General features: G+C 40.3%; 1 long non-coding RNA gene across 2 annotated transcripts; it reads right to left on the bottom strand.

Moving 5' to 3' along the window:
* Window positions 1–1,948: 1,948 nt before the first annotated feature.
* On the bottom strand, window positions 1,949–4,264 carry LOC137175701 (uncharacterized). Of its 2 annotated transcripts, none has more exons than XR_010925697.1 (3): window positions 3,106–4,264; window positions 2,363–2,667; window positions 1,949–2,251 (listed from the first exon to the last, which is right to left on the bottom strand). It is a non-coding gene; the product is annotated as an uncharacterized lncRNA (long non-coding RNA). The 2 variants fall into 2 exon arrangements; XR_010925698.1 differs by having other exon boundaries at window positions 2,363–3,297; window positions 3,473–4,264.
* Window positions 4,265–8,534: the final 4,270 nt, after the last annotated feature.

The raw sequence follows: 8,534 nt of genomic DNA, 5'->3' as shown, positions 1-8,534 counted from the left end.
AACGCAGGCACAAGCTGATCAGAACACAAGACATCCCCACTTCCTGTGTAGACCAGAAGATAAAAGACAAAATTACAAAGCCAGAGAACTTCCTCGTTGCTGAACACATGACGTCAATGGGAGCCTGACGGGATCATGCAGGGCGAGTTTATTAGTATAAAACCTCATATATAAAAGTAATGGAAGATAAAAAAATAAGCTTCAATAGAATAAAACAGATTAAACACAAGAATAAAGGTGCATTATTTTATCCTCCTCACTAGAGTTAACATCATGTGTCAAGCTGTATGAAGTCAAATGTTCCACTAATTGTGTACAGGACATGTTCATGTTTTAATAATTGGTGAATGCAGGTTTTTATGCATTTCCTCCTCATGTTCTCTTGTTTAATTCATATGATTTCTTCCTTTAGAGTCATATATATATAAACAAACAAGAATACAGATGTTTCAGACTGTTCTTCCTCTCTGCAGCGTCCCACTACGATCTGACCGGACTGTTATTTATCCTCCGTACAGGCAGGAGCAGCCGGACTGTTAAACAGGGAAACTGTGTGTCCTCCTGCTGTGGGACTCTGTACTCCATCTATCATTTATTCATGCAGCAGATCTGAGAATCTGCTTTCAGTCTGTTCACCGTCGACTTCCCGCAGCGTTTCTGGATCTTCTCTGCTCACACGTGAATCAACATGTAGTGAGCCTCCATCTCAGCCCAGATACAGCAGTGTTTCCAAATCTGAATGTAAAATATAATAAAAACAGAAGTTCTTTATGAAATGGACAATATTATTTATATTTATATAAGCATACAGCAGCTATAATAATCCCATTTGTGTTTATCTTTAAAGAGACTAAACTATTGTTTTTCACATATTACCCAACGAATCACACCTCAGTATTTTCCAAATTGAACAGTAGTAGTCAGTAGTTTTGTGTCTCTTTCAGTGGAAGCAGAATCACACTGACATAGGAAACAGTCAAATAAAGCACTACACTGCTTTGTATGTTAAAAAAAAATACAAAATACAAAAGTTGTTCATCACATTGATGCAAAAATTACATAAAAAATCAATTAAGTTGTCTTACTCATAGACCCAACATTTCCCAGCATGTGCCTGATAATACACACAGATATATTAAAGGGCTAGATACCTACAATATGTAAAAAAACAAAATTTATTTATATGATTAAAAAATATAAATCATTACATAGTCACTTTAAGTTGTCAAATCAAAGGGATATTAGTTCAGAAGAAACAGGTGTATTTTGATAGGTGGGACATTAGGTCACATTCGACAGTTTTAATGCATAAATGTAGGGATGCACAATATTATCGGCACGTCTTTGGTATCGGCCGATAAAAGTGCTAAAATGAAACATCGGCATTGGCCATTTCCGCCCTCTCCTCCGCCGCCTGACTGTGCTTCCCTCCACGGACTGTTTCACCCTGACGGTCCTGGTGTTTCCTCTGCAGGCTCCACTTCAACTCAGCTGCCCGTCAGACCCGCTGCCTCTTCCCACTTTAACCTGAATAACAAAACTGGATCCACATGCAGAACCGGGCCTAGCGTTAGCTGGGAGGCTAGTAGAGGCTAGCTGGCTGTGCCTCCCTCTGGTCATGCTGCGGCTAACGCTCCGCTAGCCTCTCAGCTAACGTTAGCCCGCGGAGGAAGTACCAGGACCGTCACGGTGAAACAGTCCGTGGAGGAGCTGCTGTGTTCGGCTGCAGAGATAGGAAACACCTCGGCTGACAGGATGTATCACTTTGTTTGGAAAAAAAAATCTTTTTGATTTATAACGGCGGTTGGCAACCAGCGTATTAGAGTCCAGAGTGTGGACCAGAGATTAAATCCTTCACATTAACCCTGTCTGTCTAATAAACTCAAAGAAAACTCTACTGCTCCACCAACTTGGCAGGTTCATGAAAGTTTTAAGGCTTCCTAAATTCTTCCTTCATATATTGTCTTTCTTGATCATTCTTAGTTCAATCTATGCTTGCATGCATAATAGTCTCCTCAGCCAGCTGGAAAAAAATATGTGCATATATCGTATCGGCAACACTGAGTTGGAAACATTGTCATATCGGATAACGGCAAAAAATTCAATATCGCACATCCCTACTTAAATTGATTTCATGTGTGTGAGTATTCTTAGAGCATTACCAGCTGCGGCTGAGCTAAAAACGTCAACTTTGTCCTGAAGGTGGCGCTTGAAGAAAGGTCAGAGGTCAATGAAATCTAAAAGTTTCCTCCTTTAAGGAGCAGGAATGTGTAGTTAGGTTTTTATATTTCTTGAGAAATCTGTAATTGTTGATCTTACATGAGTGTTACATAACATATCGACAATAATTTTATAGATGTACCTTTTCCCTGCCCATCTTCCTCGGAGGTTTTCCTGTTATCTGAAGACAGCGATCAGTTGTCAAACCTGCCAGCACGTCTCTCCTTCACCCGCTCAGCTTGCACAGAATCTCCTCTGGCATCAATATGTCACTGTGCTCGCTGACTTACTGCCATCTTAAGTGCTCCTATCGATCAGCTCATTGACAACGTGTCCCATTTAGGTCAGTGTTATGATGATGAAACTGCTGTTTGGACATTGATGCTGCCAGCTGATGTTTCTTTATTTACACTGAACCTTGAGAGCGAGCCGTCGTCAAATCACGTCCTGCTGACAGATCATAAAGAATCTTATCCAGACAACAAAACATCTCACTGCTCCCTTGAGTCAGCTGTGTCAATAACACAGCATATAAAACTGCTCGTACGGCCCTTTATCTTGTAGCCTCACAAAACACGTTTTGTCCATTAAATACATTGAGAGCCACTAGAAACTGGAGTCAAATCCCTTGTATGTTTAAACATACTTGGCCAATAAAACTGATTCTGATTACTGAAACAGTTCCAGGAACTCAGCTACTCATGTAACCATAGCAACAATACAATACGTTTTACCAACTGACTATGAAATCAAAGATACTCACCACATTGGGAAAAGTAAATTTAACAAACGTGTCAATTTTTGTGGCTATTATATAGGTGCAAAAATACAACAAGATGTTTTATGGACTCTGTTCATGTCCTTGCTTGTATACTTTGTACGTACCTGTAGGATCAAAGAGTATAATCACTAGTGTGCAGGTCAGAGCTGAGTCATCCCTGGCCGACATCAAAATCTCATTCATTGGGAAATTCCTGATTTCTCACAACTGCTGACCTTACTTGATGTGCTTCATTTCATCTTGCGGACATGTACCAATGCTCTGGAAGGCCTACAGGATACCAACCCCTACATGCACTTGCAAATACAATATTAATAACAAGTTATATGAGAGTTCAAAGATGTCCAGATATGAGAAAATAATGGAAATAATGGAATATGTAGATAAAATGTTTTACTTTTACAAGAGAAAAGACTATGATGAGGAAAATGTAGGTCTGGTTGACCTAAAGAGCAGCGCACAGTCTCTTACCTGACCGTTTCTATGGAAACGAGATGTTTGGTTGTTTTCAAGGGAGGAAATCAGGTGATGTTATTATAGTCCATGTAAACATTGAATGGTAACGCAGGAGTTCACTTCCTGTTTCCGACTGTGAGACAATTTCAACCCAAACCATGACCACACGGCAGACATCAAAGCTTCTATAAGTCTTCACATCTTATTATCTTAATCTGATTGAAAAGAATGATTGATTGATATTTCGAGAGAGAAGATGAGGCTTTTTGAATGGAGCCAGCGGCTGTTGGTGCCACTTTAAGGTACTTCAACCTCAAGATGTGGTAATTACCACTTGCTTGCCTAAACCAAACCAGACCTTAACCATAGCGTTGTCACATCGTATTTTCCAACAGTGATGTGCAACGGTTTCGGACACTAACCTGCTGATGGGGGCGTCCGATCAGAAAACACTTGTATGTGTCATTCTGGGGTTCATGGACCTACAGTGTATTTTGTGGTTTCATTAGGAGGACTTGCAGTTTATTTCTGCTGCTACATGGTTAAACATGAACCTCATGACATCAGTATTTTCCCAGCCTTTACTTTACATCCCCTCCATCATCAGCAGCACCACTATGCTCTGTGTCCGTTATCTCTCCCCTCCCCCCATCTGTCACTTTGCCTCCCTCTCTCCTCGCTGGCTCTCCCATGACGTGACTCTAATAATAGCTCCCTGAAGTCGGGCCCCGGCAGCCCCCAAGGGCCGTGTGTTGGTCTTGAAGGGCACTGCATGAATTGGCCACGCTCCTTTCCCTGCATGCTATGGGGCTTATAAATAGCTGTGGAGAAAGAGGGGGGGGATCTGCATAGGCATTATATAAGCATCCTGTGTGTTTATGAATGAGGAGGTGGGGGGGGGGGGGGGGGGGGGTTGGTTGGTACATTCATAAGTCCGTGCTGCAGCTGCTGCTTTAAACACCCTCCTCCCACCGTTCACTCATCCATGTGTGAACATATTGAAATTTTATATGAATAAGGGATAAGCAAATACTAATTTTCTTTTATTTGATCACCTCAACATTGTGCTGGAGGATACTGTATCTGACACACTGAGAAACAGACTTTGAAATGTTGCTTGATAAACTCAGGAGGAATTCAGTTTGGACGATATAAATAAGTCCAATATAACAGCCACTGTCGCCGATAGATTTACCTAATACTCATGGAAATATATAAAGACTTTCTCCACTAGTTTAAGGTGGAGTTTAAGTTTAAAATGACAAATTAGATGTATTTATGAAATCTGTACAATTATCATTTAAATATTAGTTTGTACTTCACTATTACAAATATTCATACATGATATTTGGTCTACATTTGGCTAAAATTAGTTATTTTACTGGAAAAATTATGTTTCTAAACTGCAACCTTAAACTTATGTTAAATTTGAATGTGTACAGCTAACATACGATAACCATGAAATTTGGGGTTAATTACTGACATGAAGCACCTGCTGTTTGGATTTGCAGGTAAAAATTCCACATTTCAGTGCCAAGTTGGATATATTGAAGCTTGCAGAAAAATGCAACTTTCCCAGTTGTTCAGCATGAGTTACGTAAATGTCAGAATATCATCAATCATTTAGTATCTCAGTTGAGTGGAAAAGAAATGTTCACTTTAGCCTCCTGGTTGTAATTCTTGGAGTTGGAGATATCAGGAACCTCTGAAAGCTACGGTATCTCAAACCTGGTGAAAAGAAAGTGTCCACAAACAGTGAACAAAATGGTTACAAAACAAAATCTAAAATCAAATCAAATATTAACTGATGAATTAAACAGATTCAGTTCATTAAAAATTAGCTACGCAGTGTTTAAATGTCAATTTTTTTTGTATTTCACTTGTTAATGAACCACTTCAAATATATAATATGATAGAATTAGTATTTAGATTTAATTTCCATGTATTCGGTGTAAATTAAAGTTTGGAATAATGCTCCCAAACTGTTTCAAAAGGAGGCTTTCATCAAGCTAACGTTATTTTTCAGTATGATAACATGCTAGCTGTCGTTTGCTTGATATTTTACATGCTAACATTAGGATGTTAACAGGCTAAAGCTAACATCTCAGACAGTATCGTATACAGTTACAGTATAGTTCAGTAGTTGTATTAACATGTTAATGTTTAGCTTACACATTAGTGTAACATAACAATTTATGATTTAGCATGTTAGCATTGCTTATCTTTTAGCCAAACTGCTAGTTTTGTGGTCTGTGGTTCAACCCACCAACATTTGTTTTAAACTTTAGACTTTTAAACTTTTCTTAGGTTTATCACTTTTCCTGAGCAATGTAAGGTTTTATTTCTTTAGATTTCCTAAATTCATTTGACTCTCAAAACAGACAATAAGATCTACATCATGACAAATGAAAACTGAACAAAAAGAATGAATTAGAGTTGTAAATAAATACATTATCAGAGCTGTATTTCCTTCACACAGATATAACATCCTTGAAAGTACCAGAGTTCTTTATTTGCTTGATGACTGTGTTTGAATCATCTCAAGTCTCAACCAGCATGTTTATTAAATTATGATTTCATGTGGTTACATTAGATTTTTCCACCATCTTCACCTTCCCTCTCTCACTGTCTCTTGAGGTTTTCACGTTGAGGTACGCTGAGCCGAGAGTGAGGAGATAAGAGGGATGTAGGGCGAGATGATGGCTGTGGAGAGAGTAAAGGAGAGGAGAGGGGGAGGATGGAGAGAGAGAGAGAGATGAAGTGCCCCGTGGAAAAGAAGAAAGCTTAATGAGTATGTTGCCCCTGATTCGGGCACGAGCACGAGGCAGGAGATGACAGGGCTGCGTGTTGCCACGGGGGATGCAGCGTCGGTCTGCATGAAGCAGAGGCATCCCTCCTCCTCCTCCTCGTCCTCTTCCTCTCTGCTGCTCATCGCATGAGGAACAGAGTACAGAAGAGTACAGAGCTCAGCCACTTACACTGAACTGTGCAGCAAGACAATTGAGGGCTGCACAGGTCTGAAGATATGAGCCACAACCACTTTAACTGAACCCAACCTGACTATTAAAAACAGGAGTTTGGATTAACAGTGTTTGCTATTGCTAGCGTTCAGTTTGTCTTAAAATAGTAGAGTCCTTCTTCAGCTGTTGGCTCCTTGTTCACTAGAATGAGGATAAAGTTATTTAATCGTGCAGCTCTTTTAGACTTTCCAAATGTTATCAGACTGAACGGATCAAACTCTGATAATGAAACGACGGCATTGGCAGATGGGAAATATTAAAGTATCGCACCAGAGACAAATTAACGTACGTGAGTGGTAACCAAGAGAACTTTCAGAAAACACGTATTTATCGAGATGAACTACTTTTTGACACCACCTACAAATCTATCCACATTAAAAATTAAAAAATGCTGATGTAGTTTATGATGCATGGAAGAGAGTAGTCTTTCTGGACTCACTCAAATAAAAATGTCCCAACATTGAAAAGCTGTCTCTCGTGCAAACTCATGCGGGAGAACGACGTCCATGCTAGTGAGTCATGTGCATCATCACAACAAGCATGATTGACTTCAAGTGAGAAGAGATGCGATAACACAGACGTAAGATCAATATTTTCCTATCCTGAGTGTTGGGAAATGAACTAAAATGAGCCAAATAATCATGCTAAGTGTCACAAAATGATCAAATTATCGTGCATTATGGGACTTTTGGCAGAGCAAAATTATTGTATCAATATGATAATTATCTGACAATGCTTTAAAATTAGTCATTTCACTCAAAAACCTTTATTCACCGTTTTACAGCTGCTCATTTTCCAATGATTGTGCATCATGTGACAGATAGGAAGTTGTAATTACATGGTTTGGCCACTATGTCAAATTGGCTTCACGGTACAGCGCTGCTCCCGTCAACTCCCGATGAAACGGGCAGAGCAAGAACACTTCCGGCTAGCTGCAGACTTTGAATTGGAATAGTTACGAGTACACACAAGGACAGATTGTCTGATTGTCAGAAAGTCTTTTTTATTCCACACATTCTTTGTCCTTGTAAAAACCTGGCGCGTACATTACCAAGTCAACTCGACCGCCAACAGAGATGGTTGGTGCTAGATTGGTTTTTTGTACCAGGCTGTAAACATGTTTATTTCTGCTGTAAAGTTGGGCATTTTAACATGGAGGTCTATGGGGATTTACTCGCTTTTGGAGCCTCAAGTGGCCATTCAAGGAACTGCAGTTTTTGGCACTTTTGCATTGACTTCATTTTATAGCCCCAGAGGTTGCCGCTTGGATTAACCTTAAACTAATCTTAACCCTAACCACACTCGCGAGAGTTCGTCCCTCCACCTGATCCAATTTAGTATTTATGCTAGTAGTGGCTAATGTAGCCTGGAGCTGCTAGCATCCAGCTAGCAGAGATGAGGAGATCTGGTAAAGGCACTTCTTTCAAACTCCACAACCCCAGATTGTTTTCAAACTTGTAGTCTCCAGCCCCAGACCCCACTATATTATAGGAGTGCAATGCTAAATCGGTATAGTTCTGATCTGATAGTTCCAGGGTCTAAATGAATGCTGTACCCTGAAGAAACTGGGTTGATTAGGTTATGATATTACATTCATGATGAGCAGTTTTGTAGAAATCTAGAAAACAAAGTAATCTACCCCCTTGGACGTCAGTAGATCCGTGCTGGAAAGTTACACAGTCTTGGTTTAGACAGTCAGTGACTGACTAACAAGGTGGCTTTTAGAATAATACTCTGGCGTTTGCAGTGTAAATTAAGAAACTAATCCAGGCCTATCCTTACCAATCACGGCTTCCCTGCAGAGGAAACTGAGGCCTACAGGAGCTTAGCAACTGCAAACACCCACTGCTGATTGGCCGAGCAGCAGATGGAGGAGAGGGGTAAGAGCGCTCTCAAAAGTTCAAATGTGCATTAAACTTTCCAACCGCTTCAAGTAGGGATTTTAGGTGCGGCTCTGACTTCCATCTTCAGTTTCAGCGTTGGTGAAGCAGCTGTAATCTGAGCCCCGGCCGGTTATAGCAGCAGCTCCTTTGTACCGCAGCAGCCTGCACGTATCA

Source organism: Thunnus thynnus, chromosome 23 (assembly GCF_963924715.1).
Source record: "Thunnus thynnus chromosome 23, fThuThy2.1, whole genome shotgun sequence".
NCBI classification, from domain to species: Eukaryota; Metazoa; Chordata; class Actinopteri; order Scombriformes; family Scombridae; genus Thunnus; species Thunnus thynnus.
The sequence above is the reverse complement of the archived record's forward strand: the minus strand, read 5'-3'. Positions and strand labels throughout refer to the sequence as shown.